The sequence below is a fragment of the Carcharodon carcharias genome, chromosome 8 (genome assembly GCF_017639515.1).
Source record: "Carcharodon carcharias isolate sCarCar2 chromosome 8, sCarCar2.pri, whole genome shotgun sequence".
Taxonomy (NCBI): domain Eukaryota; kingdom Metazoa; phylum Chordata; class Chondrichthyes; order Lamniformes; family Lamnidae; genus Carcharodon; species Carcharodon carcharias.
The window spans coordinates 38,749,557-38,770,617 of NC_054474.1; the positions used below are offsets into that span (position 1 = coordinate 38,749,557).

The 21,061-nt window shown below is 47.1% G+C and overlaps 1 protein-coding gene across 1 annotated transcript in view; it reads right to left on the minus strand.

Annotated features, from left to right (window-relative positions):
* The window catches only part of fstl4 (follistatin-like 4), a 429,308-nt gene that overhangs the window by 195,127 nt on the left and 213,120 nt on the right, over positions 1-21,061 (minus strand). The window lies entirely within an intron of this gene.

Genomic DNA, 21,061 nt, shown 5'->3' on the forward strand with positions numbered 1-21,061 from the left:
TGTGTCAACATCAGAGTTGCCCGAGTGTCCAGGCCATGCTGATGAGTGCCCAGTGTCCTAGGCCTACCACATCAACAACATCCCTGCAAAGCATAGACCCATTCTTTAGTTTTCCTTCAGCCTCCTCCTTGCTCTCATCTTCCTCCTCCTCTTCCTCACCCTCTTACTCCTCTGAGGAGCTGTGCTGTTCCAGCCTTTCTCCCTCTTCAAGGTTCACACCTCTCTGGAGAGTTAAGTATTGGAGAGAGCAGCAGACCATCGCAATGCATAAGATCCTTGAGGGAATGCACTGGAGGGCACCATCTAACTGGTTAAGGCACCTGAACCTCATCTCCAAGAGGGCATTGGCCTGCTGACTGATGTCTCTTATGCTCAGGCGGCATCAGTTGCAGTTTCTCTCAGCTTTCCTAGCATTGAGGTCATCAGCTATCTCCTGAGGGGATAAGCTTCTTAATAGCTAACAGCTATCCACAGATTTGTGATGGCTCCATGAAGAACTGTGGCATCCCTGATTGTTGAAGATGAAGGCATCATGGCATATTTGAGGAATGTGTGTATGTAACTGCATAAACCTCTTGCTGTGATCACAGACCAGCTGAACGTTTCGGGAGTGAAATTCTTTCCTGTTGAGGAATCACCCTGGCTGGTCAGTCAGTGCCTTGATGACTACATGGGTGCAACTGATGATCACCTGCACCCAAGGGAGTCCAGTGATGGAGGCAAATCCCTCTGCCCTTTGAGCTTGAGTGCTGCTATCTACATGGAGTTCAATGAAAACCCCTGATTTCTTCAGGTGCTTTGAGTGTATGAGCACTTCCATTGAGAGATTGGTAAAATCTCCTCATCTCCATGATACAATGATGTGCCGCTGCCTGAGAGATGCCACTAATTCACTGCTTGGAAGGAGCTGAATTTCAAAAATATGCAAGACTTTTACAGCCAAGGAAAGGCCATGACGACAGTTCCTGAGGAACCTCAGATGACCCTCGACGAAGGCACACAAGCCAGCAATTATTTGCCTGAACAGGCGCAGTCTTCTGCGACATTGATGCTCCAAGTAGCTTCTCTGTTGGTGGGTGGATGCTCTGCAGAGGGTTTTGTCTTTGTGCCCTTCATTCCTCATCCCTGTGCCCCTTTGATCCTGCTGATGCTGCTCCTCATCACCAGTTGATTCTATCTCAGAATAGCTCAATCCCAATTCTTGCTATGTCCTTCCTTCCTTTCAATTGGAATGTGCAGTCTTTTTAAACCCCACCCTCTCATGAACCCATGAGGCCTGTGCCCTAAGCTCAGTAAGAGGTTTCACAATTCATTAACTGATCGAGGGCAGGCTGCCTCCTCTGACTGTAGATGGAGCCTGACTGATCATGTTGTTTCTGCACCAGGAACCTGGCATGTTGGCCTGAGGGGCGGATTTAAGCAACTGCCCGTCCCCAATCCATCTCATCCCTCTCGTCCTGGCCAAAATCACTAGTGATCTCTTGAAACCTTGAAATAGCAAAAAAAAAAGTTGTGTTATCATTTTTACTGATGCTGAAAGAGCAATAGAGACTCAGAAACAATGGCTGGGATTTTCCAGTCCCCTCCGCCGCTGGGATTGTTTGGTCTTGCCGAAGCCAATGGACGTTTAGCTGGCTCTCTGCATCTGCTGCAGTGGGACCCACTGCTCCAGGGCTGGAAAATCCCGGCCAATGAGCAGATGGTAATGCTTCTGGTGGTGGGCTTGTCCATCTGGTTCAGTGCCAATCAGGCATTTCTGGTCAGAGTTGAAGTCCCCATCGTCACCAGGGCAGATATCCTGGGCTGACTAATACACACCACTATGGTGCACCTGAAAGCAGTTGGCACTCAGACCTCCAAGCCTGTTGCACAAAGATGCTGAATAAAGCATCAACTGGGCCAATTAAAGGTGCTGGGCAAGTCCCGGGCTATAGACTGAGAACATCCCGCCCAATCAGCGCAGTACAGCCGGATATCCGGCATTGGAACTTGTCGGCCGTGACCCGAAACGAGGTCATGGCCCGTAATTTAAAGGGTGGCTCTGGACTCTTTAGCAGCGCAATCCAGAAACGGACCTCTCTGCAGGAGGCCTCAGGTTCTTAGATCATGAATTTAAGACAGTATACATCTACTCCTTCCACGAAGCACTTCCAACTGCCAAAGAAAACTAAACGGCCAAGATTTAACTCTGCCCTCAGACATCCCACCAATACAGCCTGCCTGATGAAAAAACGGGAAATACGGCTGGCGTAAATCCCACTCTGAAAACATTTTATTCCATTCTGCATGCATTATGGCAGTCGATTGCCTTTTTAATGAGCACAACTAGCCTAGTGTGAGCAGGCTCCCGATTTCCAGACCCGCCCACTAACTGCATTATCCCAGACTGGCCCATGACACCAGGAATGCGACCTGACGTCTTCATGCCTGATAATATGTTGGTGCGTTTTGCTTCTGTTTTCAGAGCATATTATTCAGGCCCCTATCTCTGAGGGTTTCTGGCTAATCAGATGCCGGCAACTCACCAGTACTGGCAGCACCACCAAGAGCCATGGCTACTATCGGTACTGCAGGAGGCTCAGGATGCAGGGTCATTGCTGGAGCCTGAAGTGAAGGTAGGTAAGGCAAGTTCACCAAGGCCAGTCAAAGAGGCCCCACCAAAGTGGGGGAAGAGTTTGGTATTTAGGAGAGGTGGGGATCTTCACATGTGGGCAGCCGTCAAGTCCGGTAGCTCTCTCCATTGGTCATGGGCTACCCAAGGAGGATGCCCCATCAGGCCATAGGCATACCAGCTAGGGTTTACCTGGTGGTGTTGCCCACATGGTATGGTTCCTGTCCGCTGTTGATTGCCCAAGAGCCCTTCCCGCCCCTGACTTAGTCGGGGGGGTCGGAACGGCGATGGGGTCTCCTTCTCTAACTTCATGCCTGATCAGATGGGCCCTCCCCTCCTCCCAGCCTGCCTCCGGGGGTAAATTAACTTCACCCAATGAATTCCACCAGAACTGACAATTGGGGTATCACTGTAAATCTTATTCCTGAACAATCAATGGCTCATTGCTACAAAATGTCAGGGAAGGGTGTTTATTATACAAATAACAGGGCTAAGTAGAGATGGTCACAACAAAATAGCCTCACCAAGTGGTTTAGATGACATTATAAGCCATAGTGGTGAAACTGAAATAGATTAGGCATCATCTGAACTCTAAGGCCAGAATTTTTCTTGTGGGAGCGGGTGGGGGTGGTGGTCATTAACCTGACTGCCACCCGCAATCGGGTGCTCACTGCTATTTTATGCAGGTGGGCCAATTAGGCCTGCCCAGCGTAATGCACGTCTCCCGAGAGCAGCAGGAAGGGGCGGGCAGGGGAGGGAGCTCAATGTCCGCAGGGTCAAATGGCGACCCGGTGGCCTATTCAAAAATGGCGCAGGCAGCCATGCTAAGGCTACCATTAACTTTGCAGATCAGCACAGATGCAGCATGTTGTTGGAGAACAGGGCAGGTAGGTGGGGCAGTTGGCCTCAAGGTTTTCTGATGAGTGCCTCACTGCCCTCCTGGAGGAGGTGGCAGCGCGCCGGGATATCCTCGTCCCAAGGGATAGTAGGAGGAGGCCCCCCACACCTAACCAAAAAATGCCTGGGATGAGGTGATATCCAGGGTCAGCTCTCATGATGCGGTGAGGCGCACATGGGTGCAGTGCTGCAAGTGCTTTAATGACATCCTGCTATTGGGAAGGGTGAGTACCGTGTTGGATTGGGTCACTTAGCACAGCAGTTAGGCGCGTCCCCCCACCCTCTGGACCTCAGAGTTCTTAGAGTGTGAGTGACAAATGTCATGGAGGCAGCATCTGGGCAAGGGGGTGAGCCCTGGCTGCTCAGAACGAGTGTTTTGAGGCTCCAGGGTCAAAAATTGGATGAGCCTTGCAAGGTTTTCCTCAGGTGGGGTTGGCCAGGCTGCAATGGCAATGCAGGTACAGGGTGGATTAATTAATGCTCCTCTCTCCTTTCAGGAGAAGACATCCCAGAATAACACAGAGAGGCTGCGAACTGGCGGAGGGCAGCCCCACCTTCTAACCCTGACCAGATACGAGCAGGAGGCACTGTAGCTGGAGAGGCGCCATGTGCCTAGAGCAACCAGCTGTGGTGCGGTTGGGGTGCCACAGGGAAGTGAGAGTGGCATGCACTGTTGTCAGAATGGCTGTCATTGCAACCATTCCACTGTTGTCTGTATATTGATTTCAGCCTCCAACATGGAATCCCCATTGATAATGGAAAGATGAGGGCACCCTGATCCGGGGGCCAGGCATGCACAGTAACAGTGTAATGACTTCAGCTAATCACATGTCCTCGTTCTCCCCTTCAGGCTCACCAGAACATCCTCGGTCTCAGGAGCCCGAAGGACTGCCGCTCACCCCTGAGGTCATGGAGGATCTAAACGCACCAGCGTCACACACTCTCAGCCAGGCAAGCACCAGCACAGATACCAGCACCTCGGTGGGAATTAGATCGTTGGCTAGTATCTCGATGCAGAGAGATGAGAGCACTTCACACTTGTTTGAGGTGCAGCCGGAGGCAGAGAGTGCCCAGGGCGCCGGCAGCTGGAGGAATGCTGGAGACCAGGAACATGCTCAGTCGGTGGCTGATGATGTGTCTCTGGAGTCGTCCCTGTGGAAGCAGATGCTGGAAGTTCAGCAGGGTGTGTGGGAGGGTCTGGCGGAGATACATGAGGGAATGTGTGCCATAGTTTCTGTTGTGGAGGAGTGCATGCGGAGCATGAGCAATGCAATGACCCTCATGGCTGAGCGCATTGCCACCTCCATGGAGAGAGTGGCAACTCTTATGGAGCGGCTCCTCCAGGGGATCAATCAGGGCTTCCTGGGGATACACTTAGACCTGCAAGCCCTCACACCGGCATTGACCTCAGGTGGTCACATTCTGTGTGGAAGATGGATTAGGTACCCAATATCTCAGCTAGGTGCCCGTCCATCAATGGTGAGCAGGGAGGTCGAAGCGGCCTGATGTTGGCGCATAAGCCACCTATCATCTCTGCGGGCTCCTCTCAGGGCACTCTGGATGAGGGCATCAGCTCTTCCGCCCCTCTGCCAATGACTGTGGCATCTGATGAGACTGCGGCAACTGGGGAGATACCAGCCGCGCCACTGGCCACTCCCTCCCAGGTGGAGCTAGCACAGGCTCCACAGGCCAGAGGCCACCCTCCAAGGTCATCAAGGCCAACAGGACAGCAAAGAGAGCAGCCTGTCTCCAATGCCAGTGCCAGCGAGAGGGGGGCACCAAGACGTAGCACCCGCAAAGGTAAATCACCTTAAGCACAACACAGGCTTATCACTGGTGTTCTTTCTTTACCCCACTTTTCAGTTCTTTTAAGTTGGTGTGATGTTGAACACCTTTACATTTACTTTGATTTGTGTATGCCAGGCTCCACACCAGTAAATGTGTTTGTTCTCAACAAGCCTCTGGGTGCTTCATTAGTTCTGCAGGTGAAGGGTAACCCATGATGTTACGTGTGACTTGTTTGTCATTGAGCTTTATTGAAATGGCACATAGAGCATGTTGTTCACCAAGCAAATGTTCCTGTCACGTATCGCGTTATCACCTGCAGCCCTGCATGTGGTTCTGGTTCATTTTTGGCAGGCTAGCTGAAGGAGCGTTGGATCAAAGCCTCCCAGATGTCCCTGCCTCCCTGAAGGTTGCCCAGGTCAGCAACTATCCCTTCAGGGTTCCCCTGAGCATGCTTATCCTTAGACTCACTACTGGACTCATCGTCTGCTGCCAGAGCAGCTGCATCAACATTTTCTTCCTCTACTGCGTCCCCCCTTTCCAGCACCAGATTGTGGAGAGCACAGCTTGCAATCACTATCAGCAACACACGATCTGGGGGGTATTGCAGAGCACTCCACAAACAGTCCAGGCATCAAAAGCACATCTTGAGAAGACCGATGTTTCTCTCTACCACCGCCCTTGTGGAGACATGGCTCCTATTGTTCGGCCTCTGTTACTGGATGGCGGAGAGACTTCATGAGCCACCTTTTGAGGGAATAGCTCTTGTTGCCCACCCATCCAGCTGGGCTGGGGCACTGAAGAGCCCCAGCACCTGGGAGTGCCTCAGGATGTAAACGTCATGGGGGCTGCCTGGATACCTTGCACAGACTTGCAGAATCTGCATCCTGTGATCACACACTATCTGCACGTTCATGGAGTGGAAGCCCTTCCTGTTGATGAAGGCACTGGGCTCACCTGCTGGCACTTTGATGGCCACATGTGTGCAGCCTATTGTACCCTGGACATGGGGAAAGCCAGCAATCGCTGCAAAGCCTCTGGTTCGCTCTGCCTGGCTGGCCTCGTATGTGCGGTAGTGAATGAAAGTCAATGCATGCCTGAAAAGAGCGTCTGTCACCAGCTTGACACAATCGTGGACAGCTGATTGGGAGACTCCACAAGAATCACCCACTGACCTCTGGAAAGAGCAGGAGCCATAGAAGTTGAGGGCCACCGTGACCTTCAATGCAACTGGTATGTGGTGTCCACCCACACAGTTGGAGCTGATCTCAGGGTTGATCCTCTGACAAATGGAGGTCACAGTTTCCCTTGAGAGGCGAAGCCTCCTTCGGTATTACACCTCAGACATATTGACGTAGCTGCATCGCCACCTGTAAACCCTGGTGTCTTTGGCCCCTTCTGCCTTGGACTTCCCGTTGGCCCTGCGCCTCTCGTGCCTGCGCTTGTCCTCCCACAGGTGGCTCCCCTGGAGGCTGAATAGGGACACCTGGCTTCCTCTCCCTTCTGGCCCTCTCTTCCTCCTCAGAGGAGGTTTCCGAGGTCCTAAACTGAAGCCTGTTATTTCTGCCAAAGCAACTCTGAAGTGAAATGAAATTGTCCTGTTCACACAAGCAAGTAGTAGTAAGTAATAATCTAAAGTTCTAATGCCCACTCACCCCTCATCCCATCCGTGGATGAGGTTTTTGAAAATGTGGCCTACCCGCCTGCCCGTAATGCGCCCTGAAAATCGCAAATGCTGCACAAAATGCAGATCACTTGATGCCTCAAGGGCCTTAATTGGCCTGTTAATTAATGTCAGGCGCACCTCCATAGTCATAGTGTGCCTGCCTTCCGAAATATTGCGATGCTGCGTGGTGATGTCAAGATGCAAGCCCGACGTTTATACTTGTCATTTTACGTACATACGTGTCAGGCCCGCCTCCGCACGCCAACTGTAAAATCCTGGCCTAAAGTATGATTATTTCCACCCATGTTCTCTAAATAGAGTCAGCAGTGATATTTATAATTATTCAATAATAAGTAAATTAATCACTAATGACTGTTGCTGCTATTATCACATCACTTTAAAATGTTTGTATGACATTGACCACTTAAAATTACAGACAAAGGAATGTAACACAAATGCATTATGATTCTCTCAGTAATATCAACAACAGTAATTTCTGGATAATTGAGTTTGCTGTCTGTGGAAGGTGGGTAGATATCTAGAAGAATGGGAAGTACGAAGCAACTTTTTTCTGTAATATTACATATTGAGCATAAGTTGTGAACTAGCTGAATGATGCGGAATGATCCAGAGGCTAGATGTGACACAGATTTTAAATGGGAATCAATTTAAAGAGGAATCTATGCCAGAAATGCAGATCAGAAATTTACATACATCATTTCTGAAATGCCTTGAATGTTCAGACAACTATTTGAAGACCATTTTGCTTGGTTTTTATTTAAATTATGGTAAAAAAGAGAATATTTAGAGTGGCATAACGTCAGACAGATACGGTTAGTAAGTGGTTAGGCTGCAATAGGTTTATATGTTTTGTCTGACAGCTGAAAGTAATATTTGATTTTACACCTCAGGATCAAATATATGATCCGATCATCCTAAGGTTACGTGTTTGTCATAAAATAACAGGCAATCTATATTTATTATATATTAAAAGTGGCAAGTGCTCTCAAGTTTCCAACAACCCTGTGAATGCAAAGTAATGTGAGTGATAGACTATAATGGGTTAGCGCCTAATGTTATATTACAGTCAATAGACAAATCAATTAAACAAGGTGTAAAATGGGATGCTAATTCACTATCAACCCACTTTGTGCTACTGGCATAAACCAATCCCACCCTCCTTGTGTCTTCTATACTTACCTTGATAGTATGACAGCAAGATTACAGCACAATAATGCATAAGTATTGATGGATGCAGCTTTGTATAAGTTGAATGATGCGCAGGCCATTACATTCATCATTCTTATTTCAAAATTATTCAACATGTTAGGACTTATTTGTTCACAAAGACCTGGGTATAACATAGAATTTTTAAACCTGTAGTTAAGAGTATCAATCTGGACCAAAGGTACAAGACAAGCTATAATTAACTGATTTGATCAGCCTGAGGCACAAATGAGCATTATTCCATTCAACGTGAATATTTTTTTGATTTTATTTATGAATATGATGCTTCAGTGAACTGGAATTTATGGCAATCTGAGCATATGGGTTTGATTCTATGGCACCATTGAGGTGGCAGTAGGACTATTGTCCCTCACATTTAATGCTTCTGCTAGCTCCCTGACCTCACTGACTTTGTGAAGTTGGGCTGTTAAAATAGTTAGAGTGCATTCTCCGTGCACAAGAGCTCAGATTTATGGACTGCACTGATTGACTGGGCAGTATGCACAGTTTCCAAGGATCCTTAAAAGACATTGTAAAAGTAAGTGGCTGCTTGGGGTGGCTGGAAGGCAATATTTTCTGAGCCTTTAGAAAGGCTAATAATATTTCAAAATTATTTGTCAACCATTCTAAAAGCTGTACAGCATGGCTGATGTATGATTCCAATCCTATATCAAAACAGTTGACTCTCTCAGACTGCTGTCTGAAGTGGTCCAGCAAGCCACTCTGTTGTATCATAAAAATGCTATTCAAGGCAACTAGTGTGATAAATGCCAACCTTGCCTGCAATGTCACATTCCAAATGAATTTCAAAAACATACGGTGCACTATGCAGATGGTCGAAGATTGCATGCCACAAATTTCCATGACTGTTCACAACGTATTGCTGCTCACCTATACCAATTCCTCAAACAGCATTATAACCTTTGCAGTGCTTCCCATAGCTACCCAAACTTCAGCAGGACACACATTCAAGCTATAACTTACAGTTGAAAGTCTTGTCACAACTCATCATTTTAAAAAGGCTTCAGATATCAAACCATTGTAACAAAGTATGGTCACGCTGACACCTAGGCTGGGTTTCGGGGTTGGCACATGGGTGCCAGTAGTGTACTTTTGGAAATGTAGAAGTGCAGTGACAGTGGGCAGCAGATCAGGTTATTCAGTCGGAAAGGAATTGCAAGTGCTGGCCTTATGGGTTGACATATGGGTCACAGGTTGATACACACGTGTGCACAATTATTGATGTTGTCACACTAACTGGGAATTACTGTTTTTAGCCATCTATGTCATTTCTCTGCAGCCCATCTGCCTTATCACCAGAGAACCACTATACCAATTTCAAATATCTGACTTTCTTCACTACTCACGTTTAATGTACAATGTCATTATTTTGCGCCAGATGAAGATTGCAAGATATAAGTGAAAAGGGAAAAATTTGAAGAAAGAAAGGCAAGTATGAAATTAAAATAAATTATAAAAAGATCAGAAGTGGTTCCAAAAATTAAGGACAAACCAGAACTTTAGAAAGGAAGGTTGCATTAGAACAGAGGAGATTCACACACATCAGTACTTAAACCCGGAGAAAGCAGAGAATCTGCCATTTCTTATCTATTTGATCACAGAATCATACAGTGCAGAAGAAGGCCATTCAACCCATTGTGTCTGTTCTGGCTCTTTGAAAGAGCTGTGCAATTAGTTCCATTCCTTTTCTACATAAGCATGCAGAATTTTTTTTTCTTTTGAAGTGTTTTCTTTTGAAAATTACCATTGAATTGACTTCCACCACCCATTCAGGCAGTGCATTCACTTCCTTGATGGATGGCCTGTTGTTAACAATGGTAGATAAGGAAATCCTAATATAAATGTTGACTTGAAATGCTAGTAGGATTGCCAACATATGGGAAATAGTGGCCTTTCTATGACACATGAGGATTTAAGTTTAAGGAACACAATAGCAAAAATAGTATCAACTGTCAAGAAAACCTGATATTATCCAACCTCCTGTCAATAAATGGCCCAATACATTTTCAACTCCTGCATGCTTTATGACTGGCCATGCTAACTTCTCTGTGGCGTATGAAATTGTTTCACTCTTCAAAGATCACAGTAAAGAAATAGTTCATTGGTAGAATAAGAAGAATGATTTTGCATTGAAAATCCACTACTTACTTCATGGGAAGAATTTTCCCGTCAGCAAACGGGGGCAGGACCCGCTCGCCGAAGCATTAAGTGATCCGTGGTGCCGTCAGGCGGGCGTTCCGACATCACCGCACGTCATTTAGATCTTCAGTTTGGTGGTGCCGAACTGTCGAAGGCCTATTAAGGCCATTAACAAAGTAATTAAAATTGTTAAATTGTTACTGTGAAGAATCCAGGCGGCCTTCGCATTTTTCACGAAACCTCATCCATGGTTGGGATGTGGTTTCATGAAGGGTTTATTAATTAAATTAAAAAATTTGAATTAGTTATTGGACATGTCCCAGCTCATGTAACAGTTTCACATGAGGGGACATGCCCTTAAAATTTTTTTTCACCTTCATTGAATTTTCCAGAACTTAAACTAATGTCCCTGAGGCACGGAGTTCTGCACTCTTTCGCACACATGTGTGAAAGAACCCAGGCCCTGACTTAGGGAATCCCCTCCGCCTGCACAGGGAGCGCACAGCCTTAATCGGCCCACCTATGTAAAATGGCGGTGCGCACCAGATTGGGGACGCCAATTGGGTTTGTGCTTGCTCCAACCCGTGCTGGCACAACCCCCCTGACAGGGGGAAATATTCAGCCCAATAGTAAAAATGATAAGAGAAACTGGTAAGAAGATTTAAGCCAGTAATCCTATCCTGGTGACAAACATAAAATGGCCACATTTTGATTTCATAAGGTACAAGTATAGTTGCCCTTCAATTTGCTTTATTCATGACAGTCCTTCAATTCAGGGTTCATCCACTGCAGTAGATAAAAGGCAGAGTAAAAATATTCTGTTTAAAATCAGCTCAGATATATGGTAAGTGCATAATCTTCCTCAGCCATATGATCCTTCCTCACACAGTCCCTCTAAACACTTTCTGTATAATTTGGCTCACTATAACCATGGAGTAGATTTATCACAAGATAATGGATGCACACAATAATAATACCAGGTAGCATAATCGACAGGAAAGAGTAGAAGGAAGACAACTATTCAATCACAGTTACTTTCCAACAACAGCTTTCTAAATCAGTCTGTAGGATAATTCTTGAAGATCTATTATTTGGCTTGATTTATATTGAAAATTTAGTGCCTGTGAAGGTACAGCTATAATATTTCTGTGACCAATTAGCCATGAGATCAGAGAGCAAAAACAGCACCCGTTGTCTCTTCAAACAACAAATCCTAGAACCAAGGATTAATCTGATGGTAGAAATATTTCTGACGTCTGCATGTCCTGTTAGGTCTGCTAAAAACAGTAAATTTTAAAACTTACTGGTACATCTTCCTCTCCATCTTTTACAAGTGCTCACTTTAGTTTTATGGAGTTGGTGCCTCCAGATGCTGGGCAAGGCAATGGTGAGGTTTTCAAAGGCATATTGCCTCCATGCTTTGTGGCAGCCATACCATTGCTAGGTACAACATTTCGAACTGGACTTTTGACTGCATTATTATCGGTCAGAATATTTGTGCTGCTTGGCTGGACAGCAAGTTTATTCCTCATTTTATATTAACGCTTTTGTGACTAATAACATTCACCCAAAAAATATTCTCTGTTACACAGGAAAGTGGCAATTTCTCATTATCCCCATAATACCCTTCAAAATAACTATCTAAAATAAGCAAATTATCACCAGTTCAGAAACAAATACAAAAACTTATTGGTAATTGTGCTCCAAGACCTCTCCCATCCCCTTTCTCAAACATCACAGAATACCCCATAAATGCTCTAAAGATTCTAAAACTTGAGTTTGTCCTCTGCATTCCACCACCCTTCCCGCACCCTTCATCTCACACATAGGGCAGGATTTTACGCGTTGGCGAGCAGGGGCGGGACCCGATGACGACACATAAAATGAAGCGTGGTGACATTGGGGGGATCTCCCCCCGACGTCACTGCGCCCCATTTAAATTTTCAGGAAAGTGGGGGCACAGTGAAATCAGCTGTGTGCTCGCCGACCTGTCAATGGCCTCAAATGGCCTTGACAGAGTCAATTATGTAATTAAAGAACCTGCCCATCCAGCCTTAAGGTTGGCGGGCAGGCCAGGAGCCCTGGTACGAACTAGAAAAGCATGAAACCTCATCCACGGGCGGAGAGGTTTCATGTAGCTTTTAAAAAATTTTACTAAAGTTATTTTGAGAATTATGGCCGTGTCACATAAGGGGACATGTTAGGGAAATTTTATTTTTCTATATTAAGGTTTTTGACATTTACAGCTGATCTCCCTGAGGCTGCACTTGGCCTCAGGGAGATGAGTGCGCTCTTTCATGTGCGTGTGCGAAAGAGCGCACTCTCGATTTTGGGATTTCCCCCCCAACATCCACCCCCCCTTCCCCCACCTACACAGGAAGCACATAGCGCTTCCCTACGGACGTCACGCTGGGTGGGCCTTAATTGGCCCGCCCACATAAAATGGCGCCGCGCCTCCAATCGGGGGCGCCAATCAGAAGTGCGCCTGTGCGCACCCACCCTTCAACTTCCCCCCCGATGAGGGGAAAATTCAGCTCATACACTTTCACAACAGCTGACTCACAATTCCCACTCAGATAGCTAACCACCTAGAGCAAAAGGCTTGACAGAAGACTTATAAACAAGAGTGTGGGAGTGTTCACCCAGATAAAGCACTATGGTATTAAATTGTGCTTCCCTCAGTCACCTATGTCATATTCTCTTTGATTTTCTCACTAAATCTCTTCACCACCATCTTCTCTTTTATTCAAGATGTCTTAAAACTCATGTCTTTGAGACAGCTTTTGGCCAAACAGTCCTTCACCCAACTCCAACTCAAACTCTACCACTGTGTCTTGGTTTCCATTTTACTTATGTTTCTGTGAAGAGTCTTAGACCAATTTTCTACATCAAAAGTACTGTATTAATTTTCTGCATTAATTTAAATAGTTGTTGTTATAAGTTGAACTCAAAGTATTACTTTGCGTTAAGATTGGCCAGTACGTAGAACCATGAAATACAACTGGTAAAAAAGAACTTAAAACAGAAATGCTGGAAATACTCAGCAGGTAGGCAGCATCAATAGAGCGGGAAATAGAGATAATGTGCTGAATTTTACCAACTGTTTGGAGATGGTCTTAGAGGTGGGAGGGCTGGTGAAATAGCAGCAGAAAGCATTAGGAGGGAAGCCTGACCTCTTCTTGTTGCCACGGCATATTACCAGTGGTGGAAACTGGACTGCCAATTGTGACAATTGAGGGCCACCGCCTGCCCTCACTGGATTTTACCAGTGTCAGGAGGGTCACTGCCACCTGAGGAAATGGCCAGGTACATCTTGGTGACCTCCCATTGGTTCCCAGTTTATGGCCCCTCTGTGACCTCTGCAATGGTAGCCACCTTGAAGGCTTCTTTTTGGGATATTTTAAAATTAAATTAAATCCCCCCCCCCCCCATCCCCCCACCCCCAACAAGCTTAATATTGACCTGCCTCCACACCTACCTGTTAAGTTATGATCTGCAATATTTCCATGTGTCCCTGACAGGGTGTCAATTGTGCTCTTTTTAAATCTCTCTCCATCCTTTACACACTTTTCTAATTCTATTTTTAGAGTGTCATTTTTTAAATATAAGACAGTGATAGGGGAAATAGAAAGCAATTTGCAACAAACAAAATTATATTAAGTTTGCTTTAAACTTGCTCTTTATTCAGTTCTTCAGGCTACTGTACACATTGCAAATTAGATTTATAGTTTTTTTTACAGTAAATGATCCCATTATAATTTAAATCTATCCATGCATTGCTAATATTACCGATTCCATTTTCATGCTCTCTTTACCCAACTAATCTGCCTTCGAGATTATTCTTCAAATTTATCCATTTGATATTACAATACAACTAACCCCACACACTTCCCTCTGTTTCCAGCCTAACTGAGGTTCCGTTCCCTACATACTCTTGAAACTCAATCCGTTTAAAAATAGACCATGGGGCAGAATTTTCTGCCTGTCGGGTGGGCGGAGTGGGCGCGGGTGGGCAAAGGCCCGATCGGTGTCCGTGTTCGGGTCTGCCATTTTACGCGGGCGGGTCAATTAAGGCTCGCCGAGTGTACTTGCTGACTCCCGCGGAGTGCGGGAGTGTGCGGGCGGTGGCAGGCGTGCACAGACTGTCGGGTCCAATGGCGACCCGGCAGTCTGTTTAAAGGAAGACCTGGCAGCCTCCTGTAGGCTGCTCACAACGGTCACTTCGAGGTTACACCACAGGGGGTCGGCTGAGCAGGGCACGCTGGAGGGAAGGGCAGGTTGCAGGGTAGGCCAATGTGCCCCTCGCTTTTCTGATGACTGCCTTGCTGTCCTTCTCGAGGATGTGTCAGCACGGCGGGGGGTGTTGCCCCCCCCCTCCCCCCACATTACCAAATATGCCTAGGAGGAGGTGGCGAAGGTGGTGAGCTCCCGCGACATGGTGCGGCGCATCTGGATCCAGTGCAGCAAGCGCTTCAATGATTTGTTGTGCTCTGGCAGGGTGAGTACCATGTTGGCATTGGGCATTTAACCCAGCAGGTAGCCTTAGCATTTGAGGCATCCCCCCGCCCCCCCCCCCCACCCCCCATCATGTCTTACTGTCGTGACTGCATTGAATCATATTGGACATTTTTCCTACACTGGGTAGGCAAGCAGATAGTGCCCATGCTTAGATCAGCCTGAGTGGTTCATGAGGAGACCAGTTCTCCCCCACACCATATGTTGCTCTTAGTTGCACTTGACTAGTCTGGGAGCAACCTGCAGGAGAAGCAGCTTGGCGCATACTCAGAACTCCAGGACATGTCCTATTCAGGGTGATGAGATGGTGGAAGGGGAGCCTCGAGGTGTCATGGCAAAGAACCATCTGCTGCCCTTGATGCTGCATGTGGTTGTGCCTCCTTGCTATGGGAGCAAAGACCCCCGTGTGTTTCCTAAAGTGATGTATGCAGAATGTATCCAAGATGGCCATTGGTGGGGTTGGGAGCAGGTGTATTATCTTTGTGTGACTGGTCAGCAGTAGCAGGGAGTGGAGGCACTGGAAGCCTGATATGGGCCACTGTGGTTGGGGTGTGGCGTGTGCTTTCAGAGTCCATGTGCAAATTGTCGCAATGAATGGTCGTCTCTGTTTCTCAGGATAAGAATGTTCATAATGCCTCGGAGCGTTCGAGGACTGGAGGTGGCCAGGCCCAGCTGTTGATGCTAAGCCGCTTCGAACAGGAGGCCCTGGAGCTTGAGAGGCGCCATGCACCCAGATCCACTGGTGTCAGTGAAGCTGGGGTGGAACAGCCAGGTATTTGAGGCCAATGTCCTCCCAACATCCATAGCACTGATGATTGTTTAATTTGTTATTGTTGCAACATTGCTCAGTCACAGAGTGATAGAGTCAGAGGTGCGGATCATAGAAAAAGGTCCTTCGGCCCTTCGAGGATGCGCATGTCAAACACGTTCCTAAGTCTACTAATCCCATTTCCCAGCACCATCCCCATGGCCTTGTATGCCATGGCATCGCAACTGCACATCCAAATACTTATTACATGTTAGGAGGGTTTCTGGGTCCACCATCCCTTCAGGCAGTGCGTTCCTCATTCCCATCACCCTCTGTGTACAAAAGTTGCTCATCACATCCCCTGTCAACCTCATGCCCCTTACCTTAAATCTATGCCACATGGTTAGTGATCCCTCCGCCAAAGGGAAAAGTTCCTTTCTGTCGACCCTATCTATGCCCCTCGTCAGTTTATACACCTCAATCATGTCACCCCTCAATCTCCTCTGCTCCAGGAAAAATAACCACAGTCTATGCTATGTCTCCTCTAAGTCAAACTCTCCAGCCCAGCCAGTATCCTGGTCAGCAACCTCTGCACTCTCTCCACTCCAATCACATCCCTCCCGTGAAGCACATTTCAGAACTGCACGCAGAACTATAGCTGTGGCCTAGGCAGCATTTTGTGCACTTGGAACATTAACTCCCTGCTCCTATATTCTATGCCTCGGCTAATAAAGGCAAGTATGGCATTTACCTTCTTAAACACCTTATGTATCTGTCCCACTGCCTTAAGTGACCTGTCGACATGCACAGCAATGTCCCTTTGATCCTCCTTACTTTCCACGGTCCTACAATTCATCAAGTATTCCCGTGCCTTGTTTGTCCTGCCCAAGTGCATCACCTCACACTTATCCACATAACATTCCATTTGGCATTCATCAGCCCATCTGACCAGCCCGTCTATATCCACCTGTAATGTAAGTCTATCCTCCTCACTATTTGCCACCCCACCAATGTTTGTGTCCATTGGTTCTGGAAAGTTGAGTGCATAATGAGCCAGGGGGAAAGGGATGAAGTGTGTCACTGTGTGCACGCTAACTGATCCACTGTCCTTGTTCATTTCAGCATCATCAGAGCATGGCCGCCAGGAGGAACCACAGATGCCCCCTCTCACACCTGAGGGCCCTCAAGTGTCACCTGTGTCACACCATTTCTGCGAGGCAGGCACGAGTGCAGATACTAGCACCTCGGTGGGCATTGAAACATCAGCTAGGGTCCCGGGCACAGTAGAGAGGGCACTTCACATTTGCTGGAGGAGCTGGCAGAGACAGAGAGTGCCGATGGCACCAGTAGTTGGAGGACTGCAATGGAGCAGACACATGCTCAGTCAGAGCGTGACGCTGTGCCTCTAGGGTCGTCCGCGATGCAGCAGCTGCAGGAAATGCGGCCGAGTGTGCGGGAGCCATCTGGGTGTGACACATGAGTCTATGCTTCACTTGGTGTCCGTGGTGGAGGAGCGCATGCGGAGCATCACTGATGCAATGAGCCTCATGTCCGAGCGCCATGCTTCCTCCATGAAGTCAGTGGTGACTCTCGGAAAGGCGCCTCCTGGAGAATAATCAGTCCTCCTGGGGTTACGCTTGGACCTGCAAGCCCTCACAGCACCAGTGGCCACAGCTGGTCAGTGCCAATGTGGGAGATGGTGTGGGCTTCAAGCTTCCCAGCTCATTGCCCATCCATCCACGGTGAGCAGCGAGGTCTGAGGTGACCTCACTTTGGCGCAGCAGCTGCCTGTCGTATCTGCGGGCTCCTCTCACGGCGCTCTGGATGAGGGCACCAGCTTCTACACCCCTCTCCCAGTGACCGCTTCATCGGGTGAGACTGTGATGACTGGGGAGATGCCAACTGTGCAACTGGCAGATCCCTCCCAGGCAGGGCCAGCACAAGCTCCACGGGCCAGAGGACGATTGCCAAGTTTGTCAAGGCCAACAGGACAGAAGAGTCAGCAGGCTATCTCAGATGCCACTCCGAGCAAGGGGAAAGCACCAACACATAGCACCCATAAACAAAAGCACAAGGCACCTTAGGCACACCACGGGTTTCTCACTGGTGCTTTTGTGTTGGCCCGAGATTAGATCCTTATAATTTTTTTCTGCTTGCTTAACGTTTTGTTTTGGGTTTGTGAGAACATCTGATGTTTCAAATAAAAATCAGATGTGTTACCATTGCTGGGGCTGACTCCTTTGTTCTGCATGTGTATGTTTAAGATAAATGACGAGTGTTTGTTTGGACATTCAAGTTTATGTCCAAAGCCCTTAGTTCCTGCTAATGAACTGGCAGTTTTAGCACTTAGGTGCCAAGTATGGAAGCGCCAGGCAAGGCTGGTCCTGCTGATCCATTTGTATTGCGCTAACTGAAGGTTCGTTGGATTAAAGCCTCCCAGGTGTCCCTGCCTTCTTGGTGTAGTCCCGGGTTAGCGTCTAGCCCTTCAGTATTCCTCTGTGTTTGATCATCCTCAGAATCAGTGCTGGACTCATCGTGTGCAGCCGCATCCAGTGCATCAATGTCTTCATCATCCACTGCGTCCCCCTTTCCAGCGCAAGATTGTGGAGAATGCAGCATGCGACCACTATCACCGAGACACGATCTGGGGGCTATGGGAGTGCACCCCCTGAGCAGTTCAGGCATCGGAAGGGCATCTTGAGAAGACCGATAGCTCTCTCCACCACAGCCCTTGTGGAAGCGTGGCTCCTTTGCACCAGTGCTCAGCTTCTGTTCTTGGATGGTGGAGAGGTGTCATGAGTCACCTTCTGAGGGGATAGCCCTTGTCACCCAGAAGCCAGCCAGCAAGCCGAGCCGGAGCACTGAAGAGACCCGGCACCTGGGAGTGTCTGAGGATATAAGCATCGTGGGAGCTGCCTGGGAACCTTTCACAGACTTGTAGAATCTGCATCCTGTGGTCACACACTATCTGCACATTCATGGAGTGGAAACCCTTACTGTTGGCGAAGGCACCGGGCACACCTGCTGGCGCCTTGATGGCCACATGTGTACAGTCTATAGCACCCTGGACGCGGGGGAAGCCAGCAATGGCCACGAAGCCTCTGGCTCACTGTGTCTGGCTGGCCTGGTCCCAGCGGTAGTGGATGAAGGTCAATGCCTGCCTGAACAGAGCATCTATGACCTGCTTGACACAAGTGCGGACAGCTGATTGGGAGACACCGCAAAGATCACCCACTGACCCCTGGAAGGAGTCAGAGGCACAGAAGTGGAGGGCAACTGTGACCTTCAGAGCCACTGGCACGAGGTGTCTGCCCACACAGTTAGGAGAGATCTCAGGGCCAATCATCTGACAGATGTAGTTGACTGTCTCCCTTGACAGTCGGAGCCTCCTTCGGCACTGCACCTCAGTCATATTGAGGTAGCTGCTTCACCGCCTGTATACCCTGGCAGCAGGATAGTGGCATCTTCTGTGGTCCCTTCCATCTTGGACTACCTCTTGGCCTTGTGCCCCTTGTGCCTGCGCCTGTACTCCCAAAGGTGGCTCCCCTGGAGCCTGAATGTGCACTCCTGGCCTCCTCCTCATTCTAGCCCTCCCTTCCTCTTCAGAGGAGCTGCCTCCAGTGGACATTCAGAGCCCATACCCAGGCTAAGGGAAGGCCTCCGGAAAGCTGCAGGCTCGATAAAGCTTACTGATTGCAGAGTGCTGAGCTGAAAGTTAAAAGTACACAAAAAGCTGCTGGAATGTGTTCTGAACTACTGTAGATCACACAGGCAAGTTTAAAATACTTTCTCCAATAAATATTCCACAAAGCAGATTGATGACCCCAATGAGCCCTCTTATCCTGCCCGTGGATGAGGTTCATAGAAAGGTCTCTTACCCGCCTGCCCGTTGTGCCCGTACGCCGACCCGAAGATCGCATGGGTGCCTGAAAATCGCCATCGATTGATGAATTAAGGGCCTTAATTAGCCCGTTAATCAATGGTGGGCGCGCATCAAACTTCATTGCATGCCCGCCCGCCCATCGAAATATCGCAATGGCATGCGGTGATGTCGGGATGCTCGCCCACATATCAAACAGAAAATTCTGCCCCATATTGCCAACTTCTTTACCTACTGAAAATTATAGCAACTTCTGGCTACACTTGATTCTTATAATGCCTAATCTTTGATCATTATAGTTTGTTAGAAAAGCTTTTGCTTCTGCAGAAAATATTTGATACGATGACAACTTATGTTACAATGACACCATTCAATTAGAAAAATATTAGTGCATCATGTTCTCACCAGTATTGTGAATATTTTCCAGACTGTCCCACACAGCACAACAAAGATTCCCCTTTGAAGAGGATCAATAAAGTGCAAGTAAGTTAGACCATAAGGCCATAAGACGTAGGAGCAGAGCCCATCGAGTCTGCTCCGTCATTGCTTTGGGAGTTGGTGTCAGGCATATGAACATGGTAACATGGCTACATCATTAAGATTTTCCTTCTGCAATAGCAAAATACTTCAGGGATGCTGGAAATCTGAAATAAAAACAGAAAATGCTGGAGATACACAGCATGTCAGGCAGGATCTGTGGTGAGAAACAGTTAACATATCTGCTTAATGACCTTTCATCAGATGCTGCCTGACCTGCCGAGTATTTCCAGCATTTTTGATTTTATTATTGCTTTTGTAATGTTGTTTTTATTAGAAGGCCTTCCATTAAATGGAAGAATAATCATTTGCAAAGTTTTATAAACATCCTCAGGTACATTTTAACAAAATGGAGCATTAACTTTTTAATAAGTTCTCTCCACAAATTCCAGCCTTTCGATTTCCAATAATTCAAATAAAGCAATAATGTAATTAATCAACTTACTATCTGACTTCAATAAATACTTTTATTTTGCTCTTTTGAAACTAAAATACAAAGAATAAAGGCTTGATGCAAGAGAGTTCTGAGGTAATGTGAAAGAGCAAGTTGCAGAATATGGATTAGCAAAACAATATTGATAATAAAATTATTCTCCTGTACAAAGCATTAAAAAAATTACAAATTGTTAAACTTAATCTGCCAATGTCTCTTGTATATAATCCACTTGTCATTCTAATTCAAGCAGAAGATTCTGAAAATGTATCTATATAATCTATTCAGCAAATGAACAGAAATATTGCAAAAAGTGATTATGATTCCTTTCTACACAACAGAATCCAGACCATGTTCTCTGTCCTGTATTACAATTGTGCAGCAAATGAACCAAACCAAAGGTCTAAAAGTAATTAGATATCTGTCTAAAGAAAGGTACAATACAAAGATTAGGATTATCTCAAAGACTAATGTGATGCACTGATTTAGATGTAGAATGCTGTGTGCGATGAAAAGCGGAGGCACAGGCCTTATCTTAAACTGCAGGTGTCTGGTTTAATTAAAACATCTCATTAGCTCAACTGAGACATTTTAACACCCCA